Source organism: Cryptomeria japonica, chromosome 2, assembly GCF_030272615.1.
Source record: "Cryptomeria japonica chromosome 2, Sugi_1.0, whole genome shotgun sequence".
Taxonomy (NCBI): domain Eukaryota; kingdom Viridiplantae; phylum Streptophyta; class Pinopsida; order Cupressales; family Cupressaceae; genus Cryptomeria; species Cryptomeria japonica.
In genome coordinates this window covers 350,984,459-351,002,090 of record NC_081406.1, presented here as the reverse complement: position 1 = coordinate 351,002,090, position 17,632 = coordinate 350,984,459, and positions in this window count along the sequence as shown.

The following is a 17,632-nucleotide window of genomic DNA, read 5'->3' as shown; positions in this document are numbered from 1 at the left end:
ATGAAACTGATATGCCCCTAGCGATTGATTGATTCAGATGATCGAGAGATCTCAACTTGATGTGAAGCAATGAAGTTGAGATGCCCCTTAGCAATAAGGATTTTTTCCTTTAATTGGAAAGATTTTGCTCGACTTTTGATGAAGAAAAAAAAAAAATTTCTCGACTTGTGAGATGTGAAGTCATAAGGTCATGAGTATGCCCCATCGGGAGCGAAATCGAAAGATAGCGAGGGTAGTTGATTATAGGCAATTGTTTGGCAAAAATAAGTTATTTGAGCACAAATTGATTTTGAGGATTTTTCTGAAGATTTGGCAATGATTGATGAGAAATTGAGCATAGAGTTGACTAGTAGAATTGAAATTGATATAAGATTCAGCATTGAAATTGAGCGCAATTTGAAGAAAAAATGAGCATTTGATGAAAAAAGCGCTAAGTGATCAAAATTTTGAAATTGACTAGCAAGACGATCTCGAATTTCGATTTCAATCCTGAAAATGGAATCAGAGCAAGCACATTAGCCAAGGGTACAATTTTTGTGTCTATCGGAGCAAGTTGAAAAATTAGGTTTTAAGCTATATATAGGACAAAAGTGTCATTTTCAATTCATTTTAACCCTCCAAGTTTGAAAATTCAAAAAGCCTTCTGCGAAAAAAAAATGGTGGTCCCTACTCGTCAGCATCGATTTGAGCACCAGAGAAGACATAATTGACCCCGAAACTATGAGCCAGCGGTAAGTGATTGATATTTAGCCTCTTTATGTTTCCAATTTTGAATTTTTTTGTGTATTTTTCACGTTTTTGATGGGTTTTAGGTCGGGTTTCTCGATTTATCGTGTGAGACAGGATCCTGTCTCGTACGAGAAACTGGCAAATTTTGTTTTATCATTTAAACCTATTACAATTGTCGTACGGGAGCAACCCTTGTGTCGTATGACAGGTCGGTTAAAAGACCATTTTGTCGTGCATTGTATAAAACTTTGTCATTTGAGGCTGTTTTCTCGTACCAAAGCCATTCCTGACTCGTACGAGATGTTGTTTAACTGTGTTTTGTCATTCAGAAAACAATGACAATTTTTGAAAGTGTAAACATGAAATTTTGGTTTTGTATTTAACTTATTTGGATTTGCGTGATGTTTAACTTCTCTGGCAGGCTAATTTGGAATGTTTTTTGATGTTCGTTGTTGGGGTTTGTAGGTTTGTTTACCTCCTATGCTCTTCAGATGTGTATATCCATCCACGATGGCTTTAGTTCAGGATTTGTCTGAGGTTGAGCAGGCTCATGTTGATTTATGTGGCTTGACTCATTTGATGAGGTTGCCTGATATCCATGTGAACCACGGGATGCTCACGACATTGGTAGAACGATGTGTACAGGATCCTTCGTATCCCTTTTGTTGGGGATAAGGTGGACTATGATACCACATTGTTACCTAGACTGCAGGCACTGAGGAATGTATTTAGGGATCCAGATATCTTGACTCATTCTATGAGTTGGGATATACTGATGAGAAGGTACAGTGAGGAGTATTCACTGGCATGTGTCCTAGCAGGTTTTATTGGGTACCTTTTTATGCCAAACCGAGGGCACCAGGGTTTCCAGAGTGGATGGGGCTGGATGCTCGAGTGATTGATAGAGTCCCCTCAGAGACTTGGCTGGGGTTCTTGCTTATTGGCCCACATGTATCGAGAGATGCATGAGATCATTTATAGAGAGGGGTGGAGCATGGCTATTGAGGTGTACATTTTGCAGGTGTGGGCTTGGGAGCACCTTCCCATGTGTCGGCTGATAGTGATAGACAGCAGGGAGCCAGGATAGCCGATCATCTTTAGATATGCTGGATATATTACGCAACCCCATCTGGGCAAGATAGACTTCTGGAGATGGTAGCTCGATGACTTGATAGCTGTCGTATGGTGACCATATAGAGGTTTAGAGCCATGGGATGACTAGTGGGAAGTGTACAAAGATCTATTTGTCACACGCCCACTGATTGGGATATCGCAGACTGTTGTGGATCGATTCATCATTTCACGAGTGATGAGGTAGTATGGCCGGCCTCAGGGGATCTCATAGGAATTTACAACATATGCTAGGTATGCTGACAAGGAGAGGTAGGGTTGGGCACCTAGGCTATCTTATGCCTTGGCTATGTAGGAGCTGGCAGGTTTACACCACCTAAGGTGGGATTACCTAGAGGATATAGCAGATGCGGGGGTATTGCCCCAGTACAGGGATTATTTGTAGCAGCATCCATTCCCTCAGTTTATGGATCCTGGAGAGCATGCTCCTCATATTGAGGATGTAGAGGATGATGTCCCCATACCGACATAGGGATAGGCATAGAGATAGGGTCATAGGTAGGGACAAGGCCAGAGACTAGATTCTCCACGATGGACTGGTGGTGATCCTAGTGCCAGCAGCAGTGGAGTGGGAGCGGACATTGGACAATAGAGGGGTGAGGGTGGATCCCTTGGGAGAGTAGGTGTGAGGGTGGGTGGGGGAGAGGAGGAGTGAGCGGCTCTAAGGTAGGTCCATCAGTGGTGAGAGGAGTAGGGTGGAGCCACAAGTGGAGATGGTGGTGGAGATGGCAGCGGAGAGCCTGCGAGAGAGCAGGGGGCTGACACAGGTCGGTTGATGAGAGCACGTCTTGCAGAGCTACAATCACCATTGTTAGTGGCACAGACTCAGCTGGTGGAGTGAGATTGACAGCTGGCCGAGGTGAGGATTGAGCGTGATCACCAGATTATGGCTTTGAGAGCAGAGTCGAGAGCAGAGATAGAGTCTCTACGCAGGAGGTCCTTCTCCAGAGCAGTAGGGCATCTTATTATGTAGCAGCATATAGTGCTGTAGTTCCTGTTGCACAGCAGGTGCAACCTTATTTGTAGTATATGGCCAAATCAGAGGGAGCACGAGCACCTCAATAGGATCCCAGGCATCAAGCTCCTCCTCCTCCACCAAGCGATGAGGGAGAGGGTGCCAACTAGATGATTCTTTTTGTAGCTCAGATATTTTTTTGTAGCCTATACGATTCTTGCTCCGATGGGAGTTTGTACATGTCATTGGACATCATTTTGTACTCTTAGACTTGAGATGATATAAATACGAGATCCAATTTGACTTCATTGTACTTGTGTCAATTCAATTATGAGATGTTTCTATATGCTTTATCCTATATGTATGCATTTCTTTTTCAGCATGAATGTATGTATTACAAATGATAATGGATGTCTATGTTTTTGTTTCTTTTCATATGCAAATAAATGAATGAATGAGCAGGGCACTTTTTTTTTGTTTTCTATGTAATAAGATGAATACAAATGATTAATAATAAAATGAATGAATCTATATGAAATGTTATGTATGCAGCTAAACATCTCAAAACACAAGTACTCGATCGGAGAAATAATGATAAATAGACCACTTAGCGTAAGAAATGATGATGCTTTCAACTCTCATTCTGAAGATAAAGAGATTATTATTATCACACCAAAATCATTCTAGATTCACTAAAATGCAGAATGAAATGCAAAATGATGTACAAAATGCAACCTAAACCTAGTCACTGGATTTAAAATACTTAAGATTCATCATTGAGCATAACGAACACAATAGACAAGGTAGAGTTCCTTTCTTTTTCAATGTGCAATATTAATTATCTTGTCCGCAATGACCCTTTTTTTTGTTCATATCCTTGGACAAATTTCGTGGGGACCCGAATTGCATCATAAAGAAATTCCCTCAAAACAGACAAAGAAATGACATGGACCTCCCTGTAGCATACAAATAAGCGGAGTCAAGGTATGTGAGGTGAATTCACCTTAATGTGAAGGCTCTTATCACAGACACCCAGCTAATTTATATGTTTTCAGATCATCAGGATCATTCCTACAAGCAGAAAACAAAGAAAATATTATGCCCCCAATCCTTGCTTCTCTTAGTCACAATAGACTTCCTCGAGTTACTCAAAGGGACAGTAATCAAAAAGTAATATAAAAGATAGCATACAAAGAAAATTTTTCATTCATAGCTAAAACTATTTAGTAATTGTTCTTCGTTATGTTGTTTTGCTTGTGAACTCAGTGATAAAAACTCTATAGTAGTCAGGAGACAGGTGATTGATTCGGAGTGGTTGACCAGGTTTCACTGACAGAATAATGACTTGGTTGACATTGCTTAGGATATGTAATGTGCTCTGTCAAGTAACTTAAGACTAGGACATTGATCTGTTTCAAGTCATGAGGGTTCCAAGGAACCAGGATGTCACAAAAGTGACTAAAAATATGTACAAGCGAAAGAAAAAGATACTTGAAAGCAGGAAATGCCAACGTTGCATTGATAGATGGAGCACTTGAGTACAAGAGGCGCCTGTTTGCCAAGTTTTCACCTATTTGGCAGAGAGTCATCATCATTTTTTTTTTTACCAAGGTGCCTATTTACCAGGTTTTCACCAAGGCATTTTCTCTCTTTATATATTTTTTTTTCTTTTTCTTTTTTTTCTTTTTTTTTATTTTATGATTTTTCCATTTTTTTTTTTCAAGACTTTTCCAATTTTTAGGATTTTTTTCAGGACTTTTTCAGCTGTACAGTTTGCTGGAGCAGAGAATGCTAAGTAAAGAATCTTTTTAGGTGGATGGTGTTAATTGGTTCTTGAATCTGTTCTCCTTCCGATGTTGAGAGTTGATAGGCACCAGAGCCGAAGACTGCAGTAACAATATAGGGACCCAGCCAGTTGGGTTCAAACTTCCCTTTGTTGTCTCGAAACTATTGATTTTTTGGATTTTCTCTCAGAACTAGATCACCAACTTGAAATTCTCTTTGTCGAATTTTCTTGTTATACCCTCTGGACATTCTCTTCTAATACACTCTGAGATGATCAAATGCCACTTGTCGACACTCATCCAGCAATTCGAGTTCTTGCAATCTAGATATTCTACGATCTTCATCAGTGAAAAGACCTTACAATGAAACTCTTAGAGATGGTATTTCTACTTCAATAGGTGATACTGCTTCGGACCCATACACCAAAGAGAAAGGTGTAGCCCCAATAGGTGTTCTGATACTTGTTCTGTAAGCCCATAGTGCAGGATTGAGTTGCAGATGCCAATCCTTCCCGGATTTGTTCACTGTTCTGTGCAAGATAGTCAGTAGGTTTTTGTTAGATGCCTCGGCTTGTCCATTACCTCAAGGGTAATATACTGATGACCAGTGTTGCTTTATTTTGAATTTCTTACAAAGTTCATCCAGGTCTTTATTCTTGAACTGTCCTCCATTATCAGTCACGATGGACGAAGGTATCCCATACCTGCAAATTATATAGTTTAGGATGAATAAGGCGACTTGTTTACCAGTTGCTTTGATGAGCGGAATCGCCTCTACCCACTTGGTGAAATACTCAGTGGCCATTATGATGAATTTATGTCCGTTAGATGAAGCAGGATATATCTAACCAATGAGATCAAAGGCCCATTACTGAAAAGGCCAGTGTGTAATGAATGGTATGAGATCCCTCGCCGGGGCATGTATGAGATTTCCATGAAGCTAACATTTCTCACAAGTCTTAGAAAATTTTATGGTGTCTTTTTCCATATCTGGCCAGTAGTAGCCAACCCATAATAGTTTCTGAGCTAAAGTAAAACCATTCGAATGAGATCCACAAATACCTTCATGGACTTCCGATAATGCACATTTTGATTCTTCAGTTTCTAGACATCTAAGAAAAGTACCATCCAAACCTCGTCTAAATAAATTGTTAGCTATGATAACATATCGCGAAGCATTTTGAATTAGGTTTATTTTCTCGTTATGAGTAAGGTTTTTAGGGATAATTTGGTCACAAAGATAGGAATAGATGTGGCTATATCGGGATGAGTCGTGTCCAATAATAGAACAGACTATTTGAGTCTCAGGAGAATCATAAGCAGGGTAATATAACTTTTCCACCAGGAAATCAAAGCGAGAATTGGACTCCTGTAGCTTAGGTGTAGATGCCAAGGTAGCCATAGCATCTGCTGCTCTATTCGCTAATCTAGGAATTTGTTGGAATGATACAAAAGCAAAATACTTCTTGAAATCATCTACCATCCTCTTGTAAGGCATCAATTTCTCATCCTGAGTCTGATATGCATCGTTGATTTGATTGATGACCAGCTGAGAATCTCCATAAATATGTAATTCAACAACCTTCCATTCAATGGCTAGTTTTATTCCATTTACTAGTGCTTCATATTCTGCAATGTTGTTTGTGCAAGGGAATAGAATCTTATAAGACTTTGGAATTGAGTACTTCTGAGGAGTAATGAATAGTATGCCAGCACCTGAACCATTTTGAGTAAAGGACCCATCAAAGAACATCTTCTAGGGTTGTTGAGTAAGATGCATTATTGATTCATCTGGGAACTCAATGTGTAGTGGTTGAGTATCCTCAAGTGGAGCTTCAACAAGTTGATCAGAAATTACCTATCCTTTTATGGCTTTGCATTCCACATATTCAATGTGAAACTCTATAAGGATCATTACCCACTTTGCCAATCATCCAGTGAGTGTTGCTTTATTAAGAAGATACTTGAGTGGATCAATTTTGGCCACCAACTTGACTGAATGTGTGAGAATATAGTGCCTCAATTTTTGTGATGCGAAGACTAATGCCAAGCATGTTTTTTCTATTATACTGTAGCTCATTTCATAAGACACCAATGTCCTGCTAATGGAATAAATAGCTCTTTCCTTTTTGTTGTCATCCTGTTGCGCCAGAAGTGCCGCCAATGATGAATCAGTGGTTGATATGTATAAGATTAGTGGCTTACCCTGAATAGGTGGCATCAATATCGATGGATTAGATAGGTACTCTTTTATCTACTGAAGATCTTGTTCACACTGCTGATCCCACTTGTATATTATTCCTTTTCTCAATACTTTTGTAAAAGGTTGAGCTTTGTCTGCTAGTTGAGAAATAAATCTTCTAATGGATTGGAGACATCCCTGTAGACTTCCCATTTGACTGATGTTCTTTGGAGGCCGCATTTCCATTATAGCCTGGACCTTCTCAGGATCAACCTCAATGCCCTTCTTTGAAATAATATAGCCAAGTAGTTTACCAGATGTCACTCCGAATGCACACTTCTTTGGATTTAATCGGAGCTTGAACTTTTCCATTATGTCAAGTATAGGACCTAACTCTTGAATATGCGTTGATCTTTTCATAGTCTTCACTAAGGTGTCATCAACATAATCTTCCATATTCTTATGCATCATGTCATGAAAGATAGTTGTAACTGCTCTTTGATAGGTCGCTCCTGCATTCTTTAACCAAAATGGCATAACGTTCTAGCAAAAGGTTCCCCATGCACAGGTGAAAGTTGTCTTTTATTGATCTCCAGGAGCGATTTTAATCTGATTGTAGCCAGAGAATCCATCCATTAGTGAGTACATCTCATACCCAGCTGTCATGTCGACTATCATATCAATATTTGGCAATGGAAAGTCATCTTTTAGACATGCTTTATTGAGATCTCTAAAATCTATACAAACTCTGATAGATTTATCTACTTTTGACATAGGTACTATGTTGGAAATCCATTCAGCATAATCTATCGCTCTGATAAATCCAACTTTGAGTAGTTTCTCTAGTTCAGTTTTGACCAATAGTGCGACATGCGGGTGCATCTTACGAAGTTTTTGTTTAACTGGTTTTACTCTTGGTGTGATTGAGAGATGGTGCACAATGAGATTAGGATCCAAGCCTGGCATATCAGAGTATGTCCATGCAAAATTTATTTTCTTCTCTAAGAATAGCTGAGTGAAATCCTTCAATTCCTCTGCTGATAGGGATTGAGCTACGTGAATAATTTGTGGTGTGTCTTGATTCTCAATATTCACTGGCTGAGTTGGCTCGATCAATATGGAAGACCGCTCCTGAAAATGACTGGGCAGTATACCAAGTATCTCACCTTCAGGTGCCTCAGAGAGGTTTTCACCTTTAGGTACATCCTTTATTCTCTCTTTTTAAGATTCTGACACCGCCACAATGTGGTTTTCACCATCAGATCTTTTATTTTTATCTTTCCTATTTTTGTGACTAAGATACTTGATATCCTCTTCAGTCATATTTTCACTCCATTCATTGGTGGAAGAGTTAATAGGTTTGACTGCATTGAGCTAATAGGATAATGTATAGTCATTGGCAAAAATAGGTATATCCATGGGTTGATTCTATAAAGTACAGTCAATCAATTTGGGATGTATTAAGGACAAATTTTGGATAGGTTCAAGAGCGTTCATAGTATTGTTATCACAGTTGTGGATCGAAAAGTTGAGTTCCAGAATGATACCTTGCGTAAGTGTCTTGAGACCAGGAAGAGTTAGATCATGATTATTAAAGTTCATGTTAATATTTAATCAATCTAATCCAATAGGCATACTTATAACATCATTGACTAAATCGGACTAGACGTCATGTCATGGTTTAACAGCAATAAGACTAGTAGGCAATTTTTCATTGTTCGTATCAGATGATTCAAAATTTGAGGATGAGTGGGTATCATCATGAACAGGACTGTCATTAGAGTCATCAAAATCATCAGAGTTATCAGATGAAGTTTCCAAGTCTCTTTCAGGTGATTTAGTAAGCATATGTATGGTATCAATATTAACATCTTTAATGCTACAAATTCCTTCATATTGTAGTTCATTTGTCATTTGTATCTGACACACCTGTTGACATGGTCTCATTGTTTCTATGACTTTCTGTCGTCTACTCCATTCAGCTTCTTCTGGACTGACAACTGGTTCTTGTTCTGCAGCTTCTAACTCTTCCTGTGTAGTGCTATAACTGATTTGTTCTATTTCAGGATAAGGACACATAGATGAGAAGCTTTCTGGTATTGTTCCTTCTTTCAATGCTTGTTCATAATTTGCTTGCCTCTTTTGTCTAATTTCTTGTATTTCCTTCTCTAGTTTTAGGCGCATCAACTCTTGAGTATCATCTATGACACCACTAGATTCTTCTAGAGTTTCTATAGCGGATGTGTCTGAAAGGTAGTCAGGACCCCATTCATACTCATTTGAATCAGTCTCTGAATTATCTACCTGTTGCCTGCCAGTATATGTGACTGGAACTTTTAATGGTGCAAACAATTTTCTGATTCTTACAACTTCATCTCTTATATCCTCAGGAACCTCAACTTCTTGTATTATCGTAGCTGATACCATTGAAGCTTGAGCACTGACTATTTCTTCTTTCTGGACTGTTGATTCCTCTCTCTCTTTTCTACACTCTTCTTTCATTGGTTTAGCGTTTGCTTCATGTAATGTTAAAGGCGATATCTTTTTCAAGCCTTTAGACTTAGAAACATGTTTTTGTTCTGATGTCTTTTTAGGATTGTATCCCAGTCCAACTTTATCATGTGTGGATTTGTTTTGTAGCTGAATTGGTTCAGTAATACCTTCTTTTTGTTTGCCCAAAGGACTAGTACCTGAGTACCCCATGCGTTGAATCATTTTGTAACCATGACCATATTGGTTTGAGGAAATCTCACAATGTCGTACCTCCTCATTTGGACTATCTTCCTTAAAGAGCCAGTTAAGCACAACATCCTCTTCTATTTCATCTACCAAGGAGGTAGAGGACTGTATAAAGAGACCATCATATATAGTATTCGGAGCTGGAGTTTGTGTTCTCATAGCCTCTGATGGCTTGCCTAACTATTTTGGTGATGGAGGAAGAGAAACTAATGATAATACCGATTCTATCTTGTAGCTATCCATGCCGGTATCTGTAATCTTCAATCTCTTTTCTAAGTCTTTCATCAATGTTTCTGGATCTTCATTTGGAGAGGCTGCCCTATTATGAGGCACACAAGTATTTGCACCTTTTGTCAATGCACTATAGATGACATTTGTATCAGCTGAAATATTGACTTCAGCTCCATTATAAGGAAACTTTAAGCATTGGTGATATGTTGAGGGTACTGCCTTCATTTCATGAATCCATGGCCTGCCCAGCAATCTAGTGTATGACAATGGAATATCGAGAACCTGGAAAAGGACATCTCTCTCTACCAGTCCCACTCTGATTGGTAATGATACCAAACCTTTGGAGGTCCTCTCTTCTTCATCATAGGCTTTAATTGTTATTTTCTTGCCTGGATCAATGACATTTTCAGAGAATCCTAGTTGTGTAAGCAGATGATAAGTATAGATATTCAACCCCACACCTCCATCTATCAAAACATGTTTAATTCTGTGTTTGTGGATCATGGCCTCAATATGCAATGGCTGGTTATGTGGATGATTTAATGAGTTGTCATCTTCCTCAGAGAAGGTCAAATAGTGAGGTGAAGTCAGATGACCCACCATAGACTGAAACCGATCAATGTCTAAATCTTTTGGAACGTTGGTAGTGAGCAATGCTTGGTGTAGAATTTCCTTGTGAGCAGCTGAGAGCTGTAGCAATTCAAAAATTGAAATTTGAGCATTTGTCCTTTTCAACTGTTCAACCATGCTGTATCCAAAGGATGATGATGAGGTTAATCTTTTAAATTTGTCCAAGGTTGATTCCTTTTGTTTATCTGGCACAACTCTTGGATTTGATGTTTCTTGAGCCGGTTTGGAGGAACTAGCTCCTTGGAGGGTGACTTTCTTTTGAGATTTGGTCAGAGCTTTTGCATATCATGATTCATTTGGTTTATCTTGAACTATAATCACATTGCAATATTCTGAGTGTGAAGGTTCAATCATGTTGATAATATTGTCCTGGCTAGCATAAGCATAATTTACCTTGGCACCTCCTTTGGTCTTTGAGGAATCACCTTGTTCATAAGCAGGCAAAGGGTCTTTAAATTATTTATGATTAGCATTGGTTGGGTGATTCCCAACAACAACTTTACCAATGTCTATGAGATCCTGAATCTCATGTTTTAGCTTCATGCAATTGTTTATGTTATGACCCTTATTCCGATGGAAGTCACAGTATTCATTTTCTCTCCACCATCTTGGTTTGACATCTGGATCATATGGTCTGGAGTTATCTAGTAGTGTTATCAAGTTGTTTTCCAATAGAGTTTTGAAAGCCAACTCATATGATTCTTCAAGAGGAGTAAAATCACGCTTAGGTCTGGAAAGCCAAGGTTTTTCTTTGAACCATTCTTTTGTTTTCTTTGGCTGATCTTCTGCTGCAATTTCAGCGGCTTTAAGTGCTTGTGTACCACTAGCCAGATTGAATATTGTTGATTTTGAGTTGGTTTTCATAGTGTCTACTACTCCATCATTAACAACATTCTTGTTGTTGTCTTTGGAAAATTTCCAATACTTGTTCTTCTCTTTAGAACTGGATCCTGTTTGTGTTTCTTTCCAAGGTGTGATATCTCCCTTTTTTATGAGCACATCTTCCATTCGAATGGCATTATCTACCATTTTGTTAAATGATGGGTGTACTTGCATTTGTATGCTATATTTCAGTTCGGGGACCAAGTTATTAACAAATATATCCATTTTCTCAGAGTCTGGGATAGGTCGTGGGTACCTAGAGAACATCCTTCTCCAGCGTTGGAGAAAAGTAAGAAGAGGTTCCCCTGTTTTTTGTTGAGTATTACAAAGATCGATCATAGTCACAGGATGTCGAATGTTGTATGAGTATTGTTGTAAAAATAGTTGGATTAGTTCTTCGAATGTTTTTATTCCTTTGGGTAGACTTGAGAACCATTCCATTGCTTGACCCCCTAAACTCCTTGGGAAGAGACGCATAAGGTACGTTTGATCATGCATGAATTCCATACAAGCAACACTAAATTCCCTGGCATGATCTTGAGGATCTATGGTACCATCATATTTATCAAATTTTGGGATTTCCACTCATGAAGGAAATGGAGGCATGTGTAAATTCTTGTCAAATGGGAAGGGACATATTGCTTCCAGAGAATATTGGTTTGGGGAATTGTCCTTATTCTTCAGCTCTGTGAGCTCTGTTCGCAAAGCTATTAACTTTTTGTGTACCATGAGTATAGGTGAGTCTTTCCTCTTAGTAACAAGTGTCTAAACATCATATCCAACAGGAAGTTTAGCACCTTGATTTGCTAGTTCTAAGAAATAGTCTTCCTTTTCTCGGATCATGATAGTTTTCATCATTTTTCTAAAGTCTTTGTCTTTCTGATAGTCAAGGATTTATTTTTCTAGAGGTTCAGCAGCTTTGTCAGTCTCACTTGATGATGAGGAGTCATTATGATTTTCAGGAATATTATAGTCATTTTTGTTTCCATCATTGTATTCTGTCTCATGTATAGTGGGAGATTTCAGTTCATCAAAAATCAGTCCGCTTGATGATGATGGTATGTCAGTGAGGGGATCCTTCACGTAGAATGGATTATCTTGATAAGTGAAGGTTTTTTCTTTGTCTTTGGCTTTTGTCTTACGAGAACTCCTGGTTTGAATAGGCATTTTTATGGATTAGTGTGACCTAGAGTTGTTTTGTGATGCAGAGGTCAAGATCAATTTCAGAGCTAGTTTGTTCTATTTAGCATATTGTTTTGGGAGAAACAACTAAGATTTTGTCTGATTTCAGGACTAAGAAATTTTCCTGGGTTGATTCTAAAATCATAACTAAGATTCAGTCTGATTCAGGAACAATATATCCTATGTAAGAAGTTATCGAAGTGACTTAAGTTTGATAGGTAATTTTGATTGAACTAGCTGAAGGGTGATCGACCAAATCATGCAACAAAAAATGGCAGAGGTACACTATCTTGATCTGTTTTATGCTCAGGAAAATGATAACCAGTATTATGTTCACTGTAGACTATGTTTTTGTCCATTTTGAATGTTCTGTCTGACAAAACCAGAGACTCGTACAACTGGGTTTTCTGTACCGGATGACAATTTAGCAGTTATAGGACAACAAAAGTTCCGTTTCGTATGAGTTGCTGTCTTATACCGTATGACTAATGGACATGTGCAGGACGACAAAATACTAAGGTCGATTCTATCTCGTACAAGACAGAATACAGTGCAGGATGATGAATGATTTAAACTCGTATGACAGATAATCTGCTATAGAACGACAATTGAGTAGATTTGTACGACATAGGACTGGTGTAGCACGATAAATTAGCAGACTCGTTTGACTGTTCACAGGGCAGAGACTAAAAATTCTAGGTTTTCTGACTGCTGAGTATGACCAATTGAGTATGACTAATTCTGAGATGGACTGATGTTTGACTAGGATAGACTGATTTTGGACAAAGTTTCGACTTAAGATGGACTAGTTTCTAACACGAACAAATTTTTGACTTAAGATGGACTAGTTTTTGACACGGACATAATTTTGACTTAAGATGGACTAGTTTCTGACACGGATAGAGTTTTGACTCACTGAGTTGTTTCTGGTCTTCACTAATTTTTGGTATTTCAATTTTTATTTTTTTTGTTTGTTTCAGGGATGAAAAACACAGAAAACAAGTAGTATTTATAGTGACTCCAATCACAGCATGCAAACCCTAAGGAATTTGGTGAGGAAAGAAAACCTTTGCTTGTAGACTCAGGTACACACCCAATAGCTAATCAGAATACGGTCACTGAGTCTCACGCAATGGATTCTCAATGTCGTATTATCCGACTCCAAACGCTAATGGGGGCACGAAATGACAAGTATCTTGGGAGAGTTACTATCTCTCTTGCACAAAGATTATCCCCCTTTTGGAGATGAACCGGGTAGCTTCTAATTTTAAATTGGATTTAGTTAGGGATCCGTTCGACGCGTCGAGGTATAAACTCAATTAAGAGGTCTCCCAGCCTTGAAAACCAAGGTTTAATATACCCGAAGGTACAGAGGAGAGCTATTCCCGAGCACTGCCATTGACTTGATTTTCATGAAATCATGTTTATTTTATAGTGGGTTGGAGTACTTGGTGTCTAGCCATTCCCACTTAGGTCATTCCCCTCACACCGGCTGTAATGGCTTTAAGAGTTTTTCAACCTCTCGGGAGGGCAGGCCTGTTAAAGATTTACAAATCTCAAACAAAGAAAAAGCTTCAAGGGTCTGGATTTCTAATTGTCTAGAAAAAGACAAGAGCATACTCTCCTACCTCTCAGAATCTTCTAAAAGCACAAAAGACAAATTTGTTCTTTAACCAGATAGCAAGTTAGGTTCCTAAAAACGAATTTAAAGAATACACGATGTTTAGTCAATTCTCCTTAGGCAACTTGCAAAGACAACGAATTAGTAGTCATATTGTCTTTGTGCGACAAGCAATATTCTTCGACAAGCATCCTGCAAAAACTAGTTAGGCTATGAAAAACTTTGAGACAGACAGATAAACAGTCAAGGTCAGTTGTCAGAAATGAAAAATATGAAATTTTGCATCCTTTACCAGAAAATATAGAATCGTACGACAGAGTCTCGACTCGTACGAGATAGGATATAGTATATTATGAGACCAGATTGCTGATGATGTTTACTCGTACAACAGATTATTACTACTCGTACGACAGAGAATCTGCTCGTATGATAGAGTGTCTACTTGTACGATAATATGTTTGTAATTCATGCAACACCTGCAATTTGTCATTTCAGCCTGTGGGAATTGTCATATGAGATGTACGGACGAAAAACCGAAAAATCTGAAACCTGGAAAATAAGAAAAAATAAAGCAGTTAGTCTTGGAGGCCGAAAAAAATGTAGTCTTCGGGCCCCACGATGGGCACCAGAAATGTGTGTGTGAAAAAGTGAACCTATAGCTACAAGCACAACACTTCAATTAAGTCATTATATGCATGGTTAGTAATCAATAATCAATAAGAAATAAACCATAGCAAAGCGACTAATTGCCTTCTAAAAGATGCGAGTATAAGATTGCTCTCAGATTTTTATAAGCAATACCAGTGACTAGACTACACCAAGACGAAGGATTTAATCTATATGATATTAAGCTATCTGGCTGCAAGATGAATAATTCAAGCAAATTCAAGCAATAATGAATGTAAAATGGATGCAAGTAATCTAAAAAAGCACAATGATTTCAATGACTTCAGAGCGAAATTAGCGTGATAATAATTTCCAAGCGTGTTCTCAAAAATCTCTGGGGTGAATTGGAATGAGAGTTGAAGACTGAATTTATAGAGAATTACAAAAGGCTCAATTTAGGATTAATTGAAAATAATTGAGAAATCAGGTTGAGTTAACCTTGAGATAGATTCCAATTATAGTTTAATTGAAATGCATTCAAATTAGAAGTCCAAGTTGCATTGGAAAATAATAATAAATTAGTTCCATGCATATCTGATAAAAATAGATAATTCTTCAATTTAATCAAGAAAAGAGTTTTCTTAATGCAACTGAACTTCTTTTTTTGAAAAGATTTGAGTTCCAATTTTAGAGAATAATTCAACAATTCAATTAAATTGCTTTTCTGATTTCAAGTTCTAAATTAAGAAAAAGAAATAATATCTCAAGTTTGATTTCTGTCTCAATTCAATTCTTTTTGACTTTTGTTTCAATTCAACTCTTTGTAATAAATTAATTCTTTCACATGATTGAATGACAAATTTATTAATTAATTAAATATGCAAAGATATTTAATAAATTAAAATGGGATAATTGATCAAAATGATTATTCTTGAACTAATTATATTAATTAAATAAATATTTAATTAATATTGAGTGGTTGATTTGCCATGTGATTTTTGATAATTAAAGAATTAATAATGTGCTCAAGATTGATTTAATTTCCTTTGGTTAGGACCTTGGTGATGTTGTCGAGATTAGGGGCCCATGGTTTAGATGACCAATTTTAGGGTATTACACTTAGGATTCGCAAGCTCCTTTGGTGAACTCCTTTCTATAGACCCAGTCACATCTTAAAAAAGGAGACTCACTCATGCTAGGTTTTGTGTAGGGATAGCCCATGATGCAGACATGCCAAAACAGATAGATATAGTGTCATAGTTGGGGACATGGAAACAACAAATGGAATATGAATCTATCCCCTTTGCCTGCTTCCATTGTAAGAAAGTTGGTCATTGGGCAAAATCTTGTCCTATCAAGCCGAAAGGAGAGTTCAAGCAGACTAAACCCCCGGTTGAAAGTAAAAAGGTCCCAAAAAAAAAAGGTATGGCAATTTAAAAACTTAGAGAATAAGGAAGCTGACTTTATTGACGACAACTATTTTGAACCATTGGGGGAAAATAAGGAAGTGTCCTCAACTTCCGTCTCCAATCCTCCAACCCAGGATGTATTGAGAAATGAGCCAACCAAAGTAAACAACTCTCTAACAGAGAAGATCCAAATAGAGGAATTGAAAGAACAGACTAAATCTTCAAAAGACATAGTTGGAGTGGTAATTGATGATACTTATGCTGGTAAGGAAATAGAAAAGAAAGAGGATCAACCTGAAGAAGGGGAGATCCCTGGCTCCCAAGAAGAAAAGACTAATTCTTCTCCACTCATGATAAGCTTTGAAATACAAGAAGCCCAAAAATGTGCAATACTGGATAAACCTTTCAGATTCAGATCAAAACTCAAAAACAATAAACAATATTTCACATGATTCCAGATTCCCTAACTAGGGCAATGAAGACGAAATATCCAGAATCCTCAGTAACCCATAAGCGATTGTTGAGAAAGAATCTGATTGGAAAATACCAAAAAATAGGAACAAGAAAGGATCCACTCCCTCGGCTTCTCAACTAAGGAAATCCAGCATAATAGCTCAAGTTGATGTTGGGTATATCTCCTCTTCCCCGGGTCGACCTTCTAACCATAAAGTTAGAGACAAGGAGGCTAGCAAGAACATTGCTGATGGGATCCAAAAGACTCTTAAGGAGTTAGGAATCGGTAAGTAACTATGAAGATCATCTCTTGGAATATTAGGGGACTTAATAATCCTCACAAACACGATATTATTAGGAATATGATAAGGGATAGAAAACCTGATGTTTTTCTTATTCGAGAGACCAAAATGAGTAGAGAAAAAGTTGAATCTTTGAAGTTTTTTAAAAATGGGAGTATCAGTGGTGGTATTTTGGAAGGTGCTTTAGGAGGTATAGCTACCATTTGGAATCTTAATAGTGTCAAAGGCCATGTTCTTATTCAAGAAATTTTTTTCTCTTGCATCAAATTTGAGCATTTAAAAGATGGAACATCATGGGTCCTCACCAATATTTATGCACCCAACACCTTGAAAGCTAGAAACTCCTTCTGAAAAAAACTTAAAGAAGTTAGGGACATCTTCAAAAATCTTAGCTGGTTGGTCATGGGAGACTTTAATACTCCTTTGAGAGAGGAGGAAAAATTGGGTGGCAACCCCTCTCAGTTGGAAAGTAGCTTGGTCCTTATGGACTTTATAAATACTCAGGCTCTCAATGATGTGGAGATACAGGGATGCAATTACACTTGGACTGATAGGAGAACTGGTAATGATCTTATCCAAGTTTGCCTTGACAGGGCTCTTATCTTTGATGAATGGTAGATACATTACTTCTTCTCCATATCTACCCATATCTGGGTTGGGTCAGATCATTTTCCCATCACCTTCATTTCTGACCCAATTAATAGAAGAAGACATTTTCCTTTCAGATTTGAAAAAATGTGGACTCATCACCCAGAAATCACTCATAATATTCAGAAATGGTGGAGTATCCAAGTTG